Below are 19,738 nucleotides of genomic sequence, written 5' to 3' on the forward strand. Positions count from 1 at the left end.
GAGGTAGGTACAGCAGTGGCCTACCGTACTGCTATATATAGTATACTGGTGGACACTCTCAGCAAACTGCAAAACTAAAATTCACAACAGGTATAGAATGTAGATGGATAGTATACTTAATGGATGACGACACAGAGGTAGGTACAGCAGTGGCCTACCGTACTGCTATATATAGTATACTGGTGGACACTGTCAGCAAACTGCAAAACTAAAATGCACCACAGGTATAGAATGTAGATGGATAGTATACTTAATGGATGACGACACAGAGGTAGGTACAGCAGTGGCCTACCGTACTGCTATATATAGTATACTGGTGGACACTGTCAGCAAGCTGCAAAACTAAAATGCACCACAGGTATAGAATGTAGATGGATAGTATACTTAATGGATGACGACACAGAGGTAGGTACAGCAGTGGCCTACCGTACTGCTATATATAGTATACTGGTGGACACTGTCAGCAAACTGCAAAACTAAAATGCACCACAGGTATAGAATGTAGATGGATAGTATACTTAATGGATGATGACACAGAGGTTGGTACAGCAGTGGCCTACCGTACTGCTATATATAGTATACTGGTGGACACTGTGTCAGCAAACTGCAAAACTAAAATGCACCACAGGTATAGAATGTAGATGGATAGTATACTTAATGGATGACGACACAGAGGTAGGTACAGCAGTGGCCTACCGTACTGCTATAAGTATATATAGTATACTGGTGGACACTGTCAGCAAACTGCAAAACTAAAATTCACAACAGGTATAGAATGTAGATGGATAGTATACTTAATGGATGACGACACAGAGGTAGGTACAGCAGTGGCCTACCGTACTGCTATATATAGCATACTGGTGGACACTGTCAGCAAACTGCAAAACTAAAATGCACCACAGGTATAGAATGTAGATGGATAGTATACTTAATGGATGATGAGTGACGACACAGAGGTAGGTACAGCAGTGGCCTACCGTACTGCTATATATAGTATACTGGTGGACACTGTCAGCAAACTGCAAAACTAAAATGCACCACAGGTATAGAATGTAGATGGATAGTATACTTAATGGATGACGACACAGAGGTAGGTACAGCAGTGGCCTTCCGTACTGCTATATATAGTGTACTGGTGGACACTGTCAGCAAACTGCAAAACTAAAATGCACCACAGGTATAGAATGTAGATGGATAGTATACTTAATGGATGACGACACAGAGGTAGGTACAGCAGTGGCCTACCGTACTGCTATATATAGTATACTGGTGGACACTGTCAGCAAACTGCAAAACTAAAATGCACCACAGGTATAGAATGTAGATGGATAGTATACTTAATGGATGACGACACAGAGGTAGGTACAGCAGTGGCCTACCGTACTGTTATATATAGTATACTGGTGGACACTGTGTCAGCAAACTGCAAAACTAAAATGCACCACAGGTATAGAATGTAGATGGATAGTATACTTAATGGATGACGACACAGAGGTAGGTACAGCAGTGGCCTACCGTACTGCTATAAGTATATATAGTATACTGGTGGACACTGTCAGCAAACTTCAAAACTAAAATGCACCACAAGTATAGAATGTAGATGGATAGTATACTTAATGGATGACGAGTGACGACACAGAGGTAGGTACAGCAGTGGCCTACCGTACTGCTATATATAGTATACTGGTGGACACTGTCAGCAAACTGCAAAACTAAAATGCACCACAGGTATAGAATGTAGATGGATAGTATACTTAATGGATGACGACACAGAGGTAGGTACAGCAGTGGCCTACCGTACTGCTATATATAGTATACTGGTGGACACTGTCAGCAAACTGCAAAACTAAAATGCACCACAGGTATAGAATGTAGATGGATAGTATACTTAATGGATGATGACACAGAGGTAGGTACAGCAGTGGCCTACCGTACTGCTATATATAGTATACAGGTGGACACTGTGTCAGCAAACTGCAAAACTAAAATGCACCACAGGTATAGAATGTAGATGGATAGTATACTTAATGGATGACGACACAGAGGTAGGTACAGCAGTGGCCTCCAGTACTGCTATAAGTATATATAGTATACTGGTGGACACTGTCAGCAAACTGCAAAACTAAAATGCACCACAGGTATAGAATATAGATGGATAGTATACTTAATGGATGATGACACAGAGGTAGATACAGCAGTGGCCTACCGTACTGCTATATATAGTATACTGGTGGACACTGTCAGCAAACTGCAAAACTAAAATGCACCACAGGTATAGAATGTAGATGGATAGTATACTTAATGGATGATGACACAGAGGTAGGTACAGCAGTGGCCTACCGTACTGCTATATATAGTATACTGGTGGACACTGTCAGCAAACTGCAAAACTAAAATGCACCACAGGTATAGAATGTAGATGGAAAGTATACTTAATGGATGACGACACAGAGGTAGGTACAGCAGTGGCCTACCGTACTGCTATAAGTATATATAGTATACTGGTGGACACTGTCAGCAAACTGCAAAACTAAAATGCACCACAGGTATAGAATGTAGATGGATAGTATACTTAATGGATGACGACACAGAGGTAGGTACAGCAGTGGCCTACCGTACTGCTATAAGTATATATAGTATACTGGTGGACACTGTCAGCAAACTGCAAAACTAAAATGCACCACAGGTATAGAATGTAGATGGATAGTATACTTAATGGATGACGAGTGACGACACAGAGGTAGGTACAGCAGTGGCCTACCGTACTGCTATATATAGTATACTGGTGGACACTGTCAGCAAACTGCAAAACTAAAATGCACCACAGGTATAGAATGTAGATGGATAGTATACTTAATGGATGACGACACAGAGGTAGGTACAGCAGTGGCCTACCGTACTGCTATAAGTATATATAGTATACTGGTGGACACTGTCAGCAAACTTCAAAACTAAAATGCACCACAAGTATAGAATGTAGATGGATAGTATACTTAATGGATGACGAGTGACGACACAGAGGTAGGTACAGCAGTGGCCTACCGTACTGCTATATATAGTATACTGGTGGACACTGTCAGCAAACTGCAAAACTAAAATGCACCACAGGTATAGAATGTAGATGGATAGTATACTTAATGGATGACGACACAGAGGTAGGTACAGCAGTGGCCTACCGTACTGCTATATATAGTATACTGGTGGACACTGTCAGCAAACTGCAAAACTAAAATGCACCACAGGTATAGAATGTAGATGGATAGTATACTTAATGGATGACGACACAGAGGTAGGTACAGCAGTGGCCTACCGTACTGCTATATATAGTATACTGGTGGACACTGTGTCAGCAAACTGCAAAACTAAAATGCACCACAGGTATAGAATGTAGATGGATAGTATACTTAATGGATGACGACACAGAGGTAGGTACAGCAGTGGCCTCCAGTACTGCTATAAGTATATATAGTATACTGGTGGACACTGTCAGCAAACTGCAAAACTAAAATGCACCACAGGTATAGAATGTAGATGGATAGTATACTTAATGGATGATGACACAGAGGTAGGTACAGCAGTGGCCTACCGTACTGCTATATATAGTATACTGGTGGACACTGTCAGCAAACTGCAAAACTAAAATGCACCACAGGTATAGAATGTAGATGGATAGTATACTTAATGGATGATGACACAGAGGTAGGTACAGCAGTGGCCTACCGTACTTCTATATATAGTATACTGGTGGACACTGTCAGCAAACTGCAAAACTAAAATGCACCACAGGTATAGAATGTAGATGGATAGTATACTTAATGGATGACGAGTGACGACACAGAGGTAGGTACAGCAGTGGCCTACCGTACTGCTATATATAGTATACTGGTGGACACTGTGTCAGCAAACTGCAAAACTAAAATGCACCACAAGTATAAAATGTAGATGGATAGTAAACTTAATGGATGACAACACAGAGGTAGGTACAGCAGTGGCCTCCAGTACTGCTATATATAGTATACTGGTGGACACTGTGTCAGCAAACTGCAAAACTAAAATGCACCACAGGTATAGAATGTAGATGGATAGTATACTTAATGGATGACGAGTGACGACACAGAGGTAGGTACAGCAGTGGCCTACCGTACTGCTATATATAGTATACTGGTGGACACTGTCAGCAAACTGCAAAACTAAAATGCACCACAGGTATAGAATGTAGATGGATAGTATACTTAATGGATGACGACACAGAGGTAGGTACAGCAGTGGCCTACCGTACTGCTATAAGTATATATATTATACTGGTGGACACTGTCAGCAAACTTCAAAACTAAAATGCACCACAAGTATAGAATGTAGATGGATAGTATACTTAATGGATGACGAGTGACGACACAGAGGTAGGTACAGCAGTGGCCTACCGTACTGCTATATATAGTATACTGGTGGACACTGTCAGCAAACTGCAAAACTAAAATGCACCACAGGTATAGAATGTAGATGGATAGTATACTTAATGGATGACGACACAGAGGTAGGTACAGCAGTGGCCTACCGTACTGCTATATATAGTATACTGGTGGACACTGTCAGCAAGCTGCAAAACTAAAATGCACCACAGGTATAGAATGTAGATGGATAGTATACTTAATGGATGACGAGTGACGACACAGAGGTAGGTACAGCAGTGGCCTACCGTACTGCTATATATAGTATACTGGTGGACACTGTCAGCAAACTGCAAAACAACAAGTATAGAATGTAGATGGATAGTATACTTAATGGATGACGACACAGAGGTAGGTACAGCAGTGGCCTACCGTACTGCTATATATAGTATACTGGTGGACACTGTCAGCAAACTGCAAAACTAAAATGCACCACAGGTATAGAATGTAGATGGATAGTATACTTAATGGATGACGACACAGAGGTAGGTACAGCAGTGGCCTACCGTACTGCTATATATAGTATACTGGTGGACACTGTGTCAGCAAACTGCAAAACTAAAATGCACCACAGGTATAGAATGTAGATGGATAGTATACTTAATGGATGACGACACAGAGGTAGGTACAGCAGTGGCCTACCGTACTGCTATATATAGTATACTGGTGGACACTGTGTCAGCAAACTGCAAAACTAAAATGCACCACAGGTATAGAATGTAGATGGATAGTATACTTAATGGATGATGACACAGAGGTAGGTACAGCAGTGGCCTACCGTACTGCTATATATAGTATACTGGTGGACACTCTCAGCAAACTGCAAAACTAAAATTCACAACAGGTATAGAATGTAGATGGATAGTATACTTAATGGATGACGACACAGAGGTAGGTACAGCAGTGGCCTACCGTACTGCTATATATAGTATACTGGTGGACACTGTCAGCAAACTGCAAAACTAAAATGCACCACAGGTATAGAATGTAGATGGATAGTATACTTAATGGATGACGACACAGAGGTAGGTACAGCAGTGGCCTACCGTACTGCTATATATAGTATACTGGTGGACACTGTCAGCAAACTGCAAAACTAAAATGCACCACAGGTATAGAATGTAGATGGATAGTATACTTAATGGATGACGACACAGAGGTAGGTACAGCAGTGGCCTACCGTACTGCTATATATAGTATACTGGTGGACACTGTCAGCAAACTGCAAAACTAAAATGCACCACAGGTATAGAATGTAGATGGATAGTATACTTAATGGATGATGACACAGAGGTTGGTACAGCAGTGGCCTACCGTACTGCTATATATAGTATACTGGTGGACACTGTGTCAGCAAACTGCAAAACTAAAATGCACCACAGGTATAGAATGTAGATGGATAGTATACTTAATGGATGACGACACAGAGGTAGGTACAGCAGTGGCCTACCGTACTGCTATAAGTATATATAGTATACTGGTGGACACTGTCAGCAAACTGCAAAACTAAAATTCACAACAGGTATAGAATGTAGATGGATAGTATACTTAATGGATGACGACACAGAGGTAGGTACAGCAGTGGCCTACCGTACTGCTATATATAGCATACTGGTGGACACTGTCAGCAAACTGCAAAACTAAAATGCACCACAGGTATAGAATGTAGATGGATAGTATACTTAATGGATGATGAGTGACGACACAGAGGTAGGTACAGCAGTGGCCTACCGTACTGCTATATATAGTATACTGGTGGACACTGTCAGCAAACTGCAAAACTAAAATGCACCACAGGTATAGAATGTAGATGGATAGTATACTTAATGGATGACGACACAGAGGTAGGTACAGCAGTGGCCTTCCGTACTGCTATATATAGTGTACTGGTGGACACTGTCAGCAAACTGCAAAACTAAAATGCACCACAGGTATAGAATGTAGATGGATAGTATACTTAATGGATGACGACACAGAGGTAGGTACAGCAGTGGCCTACCGTACTGCTATATATAGTATACTGGTGGACACTGTCAGCAAACTGCAAAACTAAAATGCACCACAGGTATAGAATGTAGATGGATAGTATACTTAATGGATGACGACACAGAGGTAGGTACAGCAGTGGCCTACCGTACTGTTATATATAGTATACTGGTGGACACTGTGTCAGCAAACTGCAAAACTAAAATGCACCACAGGTATAGAATGTAGATGGATAGTATACTTAATGGATGACGACACAGAGGTAGGTACAGCAGTGGCCTACCGTACTGCTATAAGTATATATAGTATACTGGTGGACACTGTCAGCAAACTTCAAAACTAAAATGCACCACAAGTATAGAATGTAGATGGATAGTATACTTAATGGATGACGAGTGACGACACAGAGGTAGGTACAGCAGTGGCCTACCGTACTGCTATATATAGTATACTGGTGGACACTGTCAGCAAACTGCAAAACTAAAATGCACCACAGGTATAGAATGTAGATGGATAGTATACTTAATGGATGACGACACAGAGGTAGGTACAGCAGTGGCCTACCGTACTGCTATATATAGTATACTGGTGGACACTGTCAGCAAACTGCAAAACTAAAATGCACCACAGGTATAGAATGTAGATGGATAGTATACTTAATGGATGATGACACAGAGGTAGGTACAGCAGTGGCCTACCGTACTGCTATATATAGTATACAGGTGGACACTGTGTCAGCAAACTGCAAAACTAAAATGCACCACAGGTATAGAATGTAGATGGATAGTATACTTAATGGATGACGACACAGAGGTAGGTACAGCAGTGGCCTCCAGTACTGCTATAAGTATATATAGTATACTGGTGGACACTGTCAGCAAACTGCAAAACTAAAATGCACCACAGGTATAGAATATAGATGGATAGTATACTTAATGGATGATGACACAGAGGTAGATACAGCAGTGGCCTACCGTACTGCTATATATAGTATACTGGTGGACACTGTCAGCAAACTGCAAAACTAAAATGCACCACAGGTATAGAATGTAGATGGATAGTATACTTAATGGATGATGACACAGAGGTAGGTACAGCAGTGGCCTACCGTACTGCTATATATAGTATACTGGTGGACACTGTCAGCAAACTGCAAAACTAAAATGCACCACAGGTATAGAATGTAGATGGAAAGTATACTTAATGGATGACGACACAGAGGTAGGTACAGCAGTGGCCTACCGTACTGCTATAAGTATATATAGTATACTGGTGGACACTGTCAGCAAACTGCAAAACTAAAATGCACCACAGGTATAGAATGTAGATGGATAGTATACTTAATGGATGACGACACAGAGGTAGGTACAGCAGTGGCCTACCGTACTGCTATAAGTATATATAGTATACTGGTGGACACTGTCAGCAAACTGCAAAACTAAAATGCACCACAGGTATAGAATGTAGATGGATAGTATACTTAATGGATGACGAGTGACGACACAGAGGTAGGTACAGCAGTGGCCTACCGTACTGCTATATATAGTATACTGGTGGACACTGTCAGCAAACTGCAAAACTAAAATGCACCACAGGTATAGAATGTAGATGGATAGTATACTTAATGGATGACGACACAGAGGTAGGTACAGCAGTGGCCTACCGTACTGCTATAAGTATATATAGTATACTGGTGGACACTGTCAGCAAACTTCAAAACTAAAATGCACCACAAGTATAGAATGTAGATGGATAGTATACTTAATGGATGACGAGTGACGACACAGAGGTAGGTACAGCAGTGGCCTACCGTACTGCTATATATAGTATACTGGTGGACACTGTCAGCAAACTGCAAAACTAAAATGCACCACAGGTATAGAATGTAGATGGATAGTATACTTAATGGATGACGACACAGAGGTAGGTACAGCAGTGGCCTACCGTACTGCTATATATAGTATACTGGTGGACACTGTCAGCAAACTGCAAAACTAAAATGCACCACAGGTATAGAATGTAGATGGATAGTATACTTAATGGATGACGACACAGAGGTAGGTACAGCAGTGGCCTACCGTACTGCTATATATAGTATACTGGTGGACACTGTGTCAGCAAACTGCAAAACTAAAATGCACCACAGGTATAGAATGTAGATGGATAGTATACTTAATGGATGACGACACAGAGGTAGGTACAGCAGTGGCCTCCAGTACTGCTATAAGTATATATAGTATACTGGTGGACACTGTCAGCAAACTGCAAAACTAAAATGCACCACAGGTATAGAATGTAGATGGATAGTATACTTAATGGATGATGACACAGAGGTAGGTACAGCAGTGGCCTACCGTACTGCTATATATAGTATACTGGTGGACACTGTCAGCAAACTGCAAAACTAAAATGCACCACAGGTATAGAATGTAGATGGATAGTATACTTAATGGATGATGACACAGAGGTAGGTACAGCAGTGGCCTACCGTACTTCTATATATAGTATACTGGTGGACACTGTCAGCAAACTGCAAAACTAAAATGCACCACAGGTATAGAATGTAGATGGATAGTATACTTAATGGATGACGAGTGACGACACAGAGGTAGGTACAGCAGTGGCCTACCGTACTGCTATATATAGTATACTGGTGGACACTGTGTCAGCAAACTGCAAAACTAAAATGCACCACAAGTATAAAATGTAGATGGATAGTAAACTTAATGGATGACAACACAGAGGTAGGTACAGCAGTGGCCTCCAGTACTGCTATATATAGTATACTGGTGGACACTGTGTCAGCAAACTGCAAAACTAAAATGCACCACAGGTATAGAATGTAGATGGATAGTATACTTAATGGATGACGAGTGACGACACAGAGGTAGGTACAGCAGTGGCCTACCGTACTGCTATATATAGTATACTGGTGGACACTGTCAGCAAACTGCAAAACTAAAATGCACCACAGGTATAGAATGTAGATGGATAGTATACTTAATGGATGACGACACAGAGGTAGGTACAGCAGTGGCCTACCGTACTGCTATAAGTATATATATTATACTGGTGGACACTGTCAGCAAACTTCAAAACTAAAATGCACCACAAGTATAGAATGTAGATGGATAGTATACTTAATGGATGACGAGTGACGACACAGAGGTAGGTACAGCAGTGGCCTACCGTACTGCTATATATAGTATACTGGTGGACACTGTCAGCAAACTGCAAAACTAAAATGCACCACAGGTATAGAATGTAGATGGATAGTATACTTAATGGATGACGACACAGAGGTAGGTACAGCAGTGGCCTACCGTACTGCTATATATAGTATACTGGTGGACACTGTCAGCAAACTGCAAAACTAAAATGCACCACAGGTATAGAATGTAGATGGATAGTATACTTAATGGATGACGACACAGAGGTAGGTACAGCAGTGGCCTACCGTACTGCTATATATAGTATACTGGTGGACACTGTGTCAGCAAACTGCAAAACTAAAATGCACCACAGGTATAGAATGTAGATGGATAGTATACTTAATGGATGACGACACAGAGGTAGGTACAGCAGTGGCCTTCAGTACTGCTATAAGTTTATATAGTATACTGGTGGACACTGTCAGCAAACTGCAAAACTAAAATGCACCACAGGTATAGAATGTAGATGGATAGTATACTTAATGGATGATGACACAGAGGTAGGTACAGCAGTGGCCTACCGTACTGCTATATATAGTATACTGGTGGACACTGTCAGCAAACTGCAAAACTAAAATGCACCACAGGTATAGAATGTAGATGGATAGTATACTTAATGGATGACGACACAGAGGTAGGTACAGCAGTGGCCTACCGTACTGCTATATATAGTATACTGGTGGACAGTGTCAGCAAACTGCAAAACTAAAATGCACCACAGGTATAGAATGTAGATGGATAGTATACTTAATGGATGACGACACAGAGGTAGGTACAGCAGTGGCCTACCGTACTGCTATATATAGTATACTGGTGGACACTGTGTCAGCAAACTGCAAAACTAAAATGCACCACAGGTATAGAATGTAGATGGATAGTATACTTAATGGATGACGACACAGAGGTAGGTACAGCAGTGGCCTGCAGTACTGCTATAAGTATATATAGTATACTGGTGGACACTGTCAGCAAACTGCAAAACTAAAATGCACCACAGGTATAGAATGTAGATGGATAGTATACTTAATGGATGATGACACAGAGGTAGGTACAGCAGTGGCCTACCGTACTGCTATATATAGTATACTGGTGGACACTGTCAGCAAACTGCAAAACTAAAATGCACCACAGGTATAGAATGTAGATGGATAGTATACTTAATGGATGATGACACAGAGGTAGGTACAGCAGTGGCCTACCGTACTTCTATATATAGTATACTGGTGGACACTGTCAGCAAACTGCAAAACTAAAATGCACCACAGGTATAGAATGTAGATGGATAGTATACTTAATGGATGACGACACAGAGGTAGGTACAGCAGTGGCCTACCGTACTGCTATAAGTATATATAGTATACTGGTGGACACTGTCAGCAAACTGCAAAACTAAAATGCACCACAGGTATAGAATGTAGATGGATAGTATACTTAATGGATGACGAGTGACGACACAGAGGTAGGTACAGCAGTGGCCTACCGTACTGCTATATATAGTATACTGGTGGACACTGTCAGCAAACTGCAAAACTAAAATGCACCACAAGTATAGAATGTAGATGGATAGTATACTTAATGGATGACGACACAGAGGTAGGTACAGCAGTGGCCTTCCGTACTGCTATATATAGTGTACTGGTGGACACTGTCAGCAAACTGCAAAACTAAAATGCACCACATGTATAGAATGTAGATGGATAGTATACTTAATGGATGACGACACAGAGGTAGGTACAGCAGTGGCCTACCGTACTGCTATATATAGTATACTGGTGGACACTGTGTCAGCAAACTGCAAAACTAAAATGCACCACAGGTATAGAATGTAGATGGATAGTATACTTAATGGATGACGACACAGAGGTAGGTACAGCAGTGGACTACCGTACTGCTATAAGTATATATAGTATACTGGTGGACACTGTCAGCAAACTGCAAAACTAAAATGCACCACAGGTATAGAATGTAGATGGATAGTATACTTAATGGATGACGAGTGACGACACAGAGGTAGGTACAGCAGTGGCCTACCGTACTGCTATATATAGTATACTGGTGGACACTGTCAGCAAACTGCAAAACTAAAATGCACCACAGGTATAGAATGTAGATGGATAGTATACTTAATGGATGACGACACAGAGGTAGGTACAGCAGTGGCCTGCCGTACTGCTATATATAGTATACTGGTGGACACTGTCAGCAAACTGCAAAACTAAAATGCACCACAGGTATAGAATGTAGATGGATAGTATACTTAATGGATGACGACACAGAGGTAGGTACAGCAGTGGCCTACCGTACTGCTATATATAGTATACAGGTGGACACTGTGTCAGCAAACTGCAAAACTAAAATGCACCACAGGTATAGAATGTAGATGGATAGTATACTTAATGGATGACAACACAGAGGTAGGTACAGCAGTGGCCTCCAGTACTGCTATAAGTATATATAGTATACTGGTGGACACTGTCAGCAAACTGCAAAACTAAAATGCACCACAGGTATAGAATGTAGATGGATAGTATACTTAATGGATGATGACACAGAGGTAGGTACAGCAGTGGCCTACCGTACTGCTATATATAGTATACTGGTGGACACTGTCAGCAAACTGCAAAACTAAAATGCACCACAGATATAGAATGTAGATGGATAGTATACTTAATGGATGATGACACAGAGGTAGGTACAGCAGTGGCCTACCGTACTGCTATATATAGTATACTGGTGGACACTGTCAGCAAACTGCAAAACTAAAATGCACCACAGGTATAGAATGTAGATGGATAGTATACTTAATGGATGACGACACAGAGGTAGGTACAGCAGTGGCCTACTGTACTGCTATAAGTATATATAGTATACTGGTGGACACTGTCAGCAAACTGCAAAACTAAAATGCACCACAGGTATAGAATGTAGATGGATAGTATACTTAATGGATGACGACACAGAGGTAGGTACAGCAGTGGCCTCCAGTACTGCTATTTGTATATATAGTATACTGGTGGACACTGTCAGCAAACTGCAAAACTAAAATGCACCACAGGTATAGAATGTAGATGGATAGTATACTTAATGGATGATGAGTGACGACACAGAGGTAGGTACAGCAGTGGCCTACCGTACTGCTATATATAGTATACTGGTGGACACTGTCAGCAAACTGCAAAACTAAAATGCACCACAGGTATAGAATGTAGATGGATAGTATACTTAATGGATGACGACACAGAGGTAGGTACAGCAGTGGCCTTCCGTACTGCTATATATAGTGTACTGGTGGACACTGTCAGCAAACTGCAAAACTAAAATGCACCACAGGTATAGAATGTAGATGGATAGTATACTTAATGGATGACGACACAGAGGTAGGTACAGCAGTGGCCTACCGTACTGCTATATATAGTATACTGGTGGACACTGTCAGCAAACTGCAAAACTAAAATGCACCACAGGTATAGAATGTAGATGGATAGTATACTTAATGGATGACGACACAGAGGTAGGTACAGCAGTGGCCTACCGTACTGTTATATATAGTATACTGGTGGACACTGTGTCAGCAAACTGCAAAACTAAAATGCACCACAGGTATAGAATGTAGATGGATAGTATACTTAATGGATGACGACACAGAGGTAGGTACAGCAGTGGCCTACCGTACTGCTATAAGTATATATAGTATACTGGTGGACACTGTCAGCAAACTGCAAAACTAAAATGCACCACAGGTATAGAATGTAGATGGATAGTATACTTAATGGATGACGAGTGACGACACAGAGGTAGGTACAGCAGTGGCCTACCGTACTGCTATATATAGTATACTGGTGGACACTGTCAGCAAACTGCAAAACTAAAATGCACCACAGGTATAGAATGTAGATGGATAGTATACTTAATGGATGATGACACAGAGGTAGGTACAGCAGTGGCCTACCGTACTGCTATAAGTATATATAGTATACTGGTGGACACTGTCAGCAAACTTCAAAACTAAAATGCACCACAAGTATAGAATGTAGATGGATAGTATACTTAATGGATGACGAGTGACGACACAGAGGTAGGTACAGCAGTGGCCTACCGTACTGCTATATATAGTATACTGGTGGACACTGTCAGCAAACTGCAAAACTAAAATGCACCACAGGTATAGAATGTAGATGGATAGTATACTTAATGGATGACGACACAGAGGTAGGTACAGCAGTGGCCTACCGTACTGCTATATATAGTATACTGGTGGACACTGTCAGCAAACTGCAAAACTAAAATGCACCACAGGTATAGAATGTAGATGGATAGTATACTTAATGGATGATGACACAGAGGTAGGTACAGCAGTGGCCTACCGTACTGCTATATATAGTATACAGGTGGACACTGTGTCAGCAAACTGCAAAACTAAAATGCACCACAGGTATAGAATGTAGATGGATAGTATACTTAATGGATGACGACACAGAGGTAGGTACAGCAGTGGCCTCCAGTACTGCTATAAGTATATATAGTATACTGGTGGACACTGTCAGCAAACTGCAAAACTAAAATGCACCACAGGTATAGAATGTAGATGGATAGTATACTTAATGGATGATGAGTGACGACACAGAGGTAGGTACAGCAGTGGCCTACCGTACTGCTATATATAGTATACTGGTGGACACTGTCAGCAAACTGCAAAACTAAAATGCACCACAGGTATAGAATGTAGATGGATAGTATACTTAATGGATGACGACACAGAGGTAGGTACAGCAGTGGCCTTCCGTACTGCTATATATAGTGTACTGGTGGACACTGTCAGCAAACTGCAAAACTAAAATGCACCACAGGTATAGAATGTAGATGGATAGTATACTTAATGGATGACGACACAGAGGTAGGTACAGCAGTGGCCTACCGTACTGTTATATATAGTATACTGGTGGACACTGTGTCAGCAAACTGCAAAACTAAAATGCACCACAGGTATAGAATGTAGATGGATAGTATACTTAATGGATGACGACACAGAGGTAGGTACAGCAGTGGCCTACCGTACTGCTATAAGTATATATAGTATACTGGTGGACACTGTCAGCAAACTGCAAAACTAAAATGCACCACAGGTATAGAATGTAGATGGATAGTATACTTAATGGATGACGAGTGACGACACAGAGGTAGGTACAGCAGTGGCCTACCGTACTGCTATATATAGTATACTGGTGGACACTGTCAGCAAACTGCAAAACTAAAATGCACCACAGGTATAGAATGTAGATGGATAGTATACTTAATGGATGATGACACAGAGGTAGGTACAGCAGTGGCCTACCGTACTGCTATAAGTATATATAGTATACTGGTGGACACTGTCAGCAAACTTCAAAACTAAAATGCACCACAAGTATAGAATGTAGATGGATAGTATACTTAATGGATGACGAGTGACGACACAGAGGTAGGTACAGCAGTGGCCTACCGTACTGCTATATATAGTATACTGGTGGACACTGTCAGCAAACTGCAAAACTAAAATGCACCACAGGTATAGAATGTAGATGGATAGTATACTTAATGGATGACGACACAGAGGTAGGTACAGCAGTGGCCTACCTTACTGCTATATATAGTATACTGGTGGACACTGTCAGCAAACTGCAAAACTAAAATGCACCACAGGTATAGAATGTAGATGGATAGTATACTTAATGGATGATGACACAGAGGTAGGTACAGCAGTGGCCTACCGTACTGCTATATATAGTATACAGGTGGACACTGTGTCAGCAAACTGCAAAACTAAAATGCACCACAGGTATAGAATGTAGATGGATAGTATACTTAATGGATGACGACACAGAGGTAGGTACAGCAGTGGCCTCCAGTACTGCTATAAGTATATATAGTATACTGGTGGACACTGTCAGCAAACTGCAAAACTAAAATGCACCACAGGTATAGAATGTAGATGGATAGTATACTTAATGGATGATGAGTGACGACACAGAGGTAGGTACAGCAGTGGCCTACCGTACTGCTATATATAGTATACTGGTGGACACTGTCAGCAAACTGCAAAACTAAAATGCACCACAGGTATAGAATGTAGATGGATAGTATACTTAATGGATGACGACACAGAGGTAGGTACAGCAGTGGCCTTCCGTACTGCTATATATAGTGTACTGGTGGACACTGTCAGCAAACTGCAAAACTAAAATGCACCACAGGTATAGAATGTAGATGGATAGTATACTTAATGGATGACGACACAGAGGTAGGTACAGCAGTGGCCTACCGTACTGTTATATATAGTATACTGGTGGACACTGTGTCAGCAAACTGCAAAACTAAAATGCACCACAGGTATAGAATGTAGATGGATAGTATACTTAATGGATGACGACACAGAGGTAGGTACAGCAGTGGCCTACCGTACTGCTATAAGTATATATAGTATACTGGTGGACACTGTCAGCAAACTGCAAAACTAAAATGCACCACAGGTATAGAATGTAGATGGATAGTATACTTAATGGATGACGAGTGACGACACAGAGGTAGGTACAGCAGTGGCCTACCGTACTGCTATATATAGTATACTGGTGGACACTGTCAGCAAACTGCAAAACTAAAATGCACCACAGGTATAGAATGTAGATGGATAGTATACTTAATGGATGATGACACAGAGGTAGGTACAGCAGTGGCCTACCGTACTGCTATAAGTATATATAGTATACTGGTGGACACTGTCAGCAAACTTCAAAACTAAAATGCACCACAAGTATAGAATGTCGATGGATAGTATACTTAATGGATGACGAGTGACGACACAGAGGTAGGTACAGCAGTGGCCTACCGTACTGCTATATATAGTATACTGGTGGACACTGTCAGCAAACTGCAAAACTAAAATGCACCACAGGTATAGAATGTAGATGGATAGTATACTTAATGGATGACGACACAGAGGTAGGTACAGCAGTGGCCTACCTTACTGCTATATATAGTATACTGGTGGACACTGTCAGCAAACTGCAAAACTAAAATGCACCACAGGTATAGAATGTAGATGGATAGTATACTTAATGGATGATGACACAGAGGTAGGTACAGCAGTGGCCTACCGTACTGCTATATATAGTATACAGGTGGACACTGTGTCAGCAAACTGCAAAACTAAAATGCACCACAGGTATAGAATGTAGATGGATAGTATACTTAATGGATGACGACACAGAGGTAGGTACAGCAGTGGCCTCCAGTACTGCTATAAGTATATATAGTATACTGGTGGACACTGTCAGCAAACTGCAAAACTAAAATGCACCACAGGTATAGAATATAGTTGGATAGTATACTTAATGGATGATGACACAGAGGTAGATACAGCAGTGGCCTACCGTACTGCTATATATAGTATACTGGTGGACACTGTCAGCAAACTGCAAAACTAAAATGCACCACAGGTATAGAATGTAGATGGATAGTATACTTAATGGATGATGACACAGAGGTAGGTACAGCAGTGGCCTACCGTACTGCTATATATAGTATACTGGTGGACACTGTCAGCAAACTGCAAAACTAAAATGCACCACAGGTATAGAATGTAGATGGAAAGTTTACTTAATGGATGACGACACAGAGGTAGGTTCAGCAGTGGCCTACCGTACTGCTGTAAGTATATATAGTATACTGGTGGACACTGTCAGCAAACTGCAAAACTAAAATGCACCACAGGTATAGAATGTAGATGGATAGTATACTTAATGGATGACGACACAGAGGTAGGTACAGCAGTGGCCTACCGTACTGCTATAAGTATATATAGTATACTGGTGGACACTGTCAGCAAACTGCAAAACTAAAATGCACCACAGGTATAGAATGTAGATGGATAGTATACTTAATGGATGACGAGTGACGACACAGAGGTAGGTACAGCAGTGGCCTACCGTACTGCTATATATAGTATACTGGTGGACACTGTCAGCAAACTGCAAAACTAAAATGCACCACAGGTATAGAATGTAGATGGATAGTATACTTAATGGATGACGACACAGAGGTAGGTACAGCAGTGGCCTACCGTACTGCTATAAGTATATATAGTATACTGGTGGACACTGTCAGCAAACTTCAAAACTAAAATGCACCACAAGTATAGAATGTAGATGGATAGTATACTTAATGGATGACGAGTGACGACACAGAGGTAGGTACAGCAGTGGCCTACCGTACTGCTATATATAGTATACTGGTGGACACTGTCAGCAAACTGCAAAACTAAAATGCACCACAGGTATAGAATGTAGATGGATAGTATACTTAATGGATGACGACACAGAGGTAGGTACAGCAGTGGCCTACCATACTGCTATATATAGTATACTGGTGGACACTGTCAGCAAACTGCAAAACTAAAATGCACCACAGGTATAGAATGTAGATGGATAGTATACTTAATGGATGACGACACAGAGGTAGGTACAGCAGTGGCCTACCGTACTGCTATATATAGTATACTGGTGGACACTGTGTCAGCAAACTGCAAAACTAAAATGCACCACAGGTATAGAATGTAGATGGATAGTATACTTAATGGATGACGACACAGAGGTAGGTACAGCAGTGGCCTCCAGTACTGCTATAAGTATATATAGTATACTGGTGGACACTGTCAGCAAACTGCAAAACTAAAATGCACCACAGGTATAGAATGTAGATGGATAGTATACTTAATGGATGATGACACAGAGGTAGGTACAGCAGTGGCCTACCGTACTGCTATATATAGTATACTGGTGGACACTGTCAGCAAACTGCAAAACTAAAATGCACCACAGGTATAGAATGTAGATGGATAGTATACTTAATGGATGATGACACAGAGGTAGGTACAGCAGTGGCCTACCGTACTTCTATATATAGTATACTGGTGGACACTGTCAGCAAACTGCAAAACTAAAATGCACCACAGGTATAGAATGTAGATGGATAGTATACTTAATGGATGACGAGTGATGACACAGAGGTAGGTACAGCAGTGGCCTACCGTACTGCTATATATAGTATACTGGTGGACACTGTGTCAGCAAACTGCAAAACTAAAATGCACCACAAGTATAAAATGTAGATGGATAGTAAACTTAATGGATGACAACACAGAGGTAGGTACAGCAGTGGCCTCCAGTACTGCTATATATAGTATACTGGTGGACACTGTGTCAGCAAACTGCAAAACTAAAATGCACCACAGGTATAGAATGTAGATGGATAGTATACTTAATGGATGACGAGTGACGACACAGAGGTAGGTACAGCAGTGGCCTACCGTACTGCTATATATAGTATACTGGTGGACACTGTCAGCAAACTGCAAAACTAAAATGCACCACAGGTATAGAATGTAGATGGATAGTATACTTAATGGATGACGACACAGAGGTAGGTACAGCAGTGGCCTACCGTACTGCTATAAGTATATATATTATACTGGTGGACACTGTCAGCAAACTTCAAAACTAAAATGCACCACAAGTATAGAATGTAGATGGATAGTATACTTAATGGATGACGAGTGACGACACAGAGGTAGGTACAGCAGTGGCCTACCGTACTGCTATATATAGTATACTGGTGGACACTGTCAGCAAACTGCAAAACTAAAATGCACCACAGGTATAGAATGTAGATGGATAGTATACTTAATGGATGACGACACAGAGGTAGGTACAGCAGTGGCCTACCGTACTGCTATATATAGTATACTGGTGGACACTGTCAGCAAACTGCAAAACTAAAATGCACCACAGGTATAGAATGTAGATGGATAGTATACTTAATGGATGACGACACAGAGGTAGGTACAGCAGTGGCCTACCGTACTGCTATATATAGTATACTGGTGGACACTGTGTCAGCAAACTGCAAAACTAAAATGCACCACAGGTATAGAATGTAGATGGATAGTATACTTAATGGATGACGACACAGAGGTAGGTACAGCAGTGGCCTCCAGTACTGCTATAAGTTTATATAGTATACTGGTGGACACTGTCAGCAAACTGCAAAACTAAAATGCAC

This window comes from Pseudophryne corroboree, chromosome 6 (assembly GCF_028390025.1).
Source record: "Pseudophryne corroboree isolate aPseCor3 chromosome 6, aPseCor3.hap2, whole genome shotgun sequence".
NCBI classification, from domain to species: Eukaryota; Metazoa; Chordata; class Amphibia; order Anura; family Myobatrachidae; genus Pseudophryne; species Pseudophryne corroboree.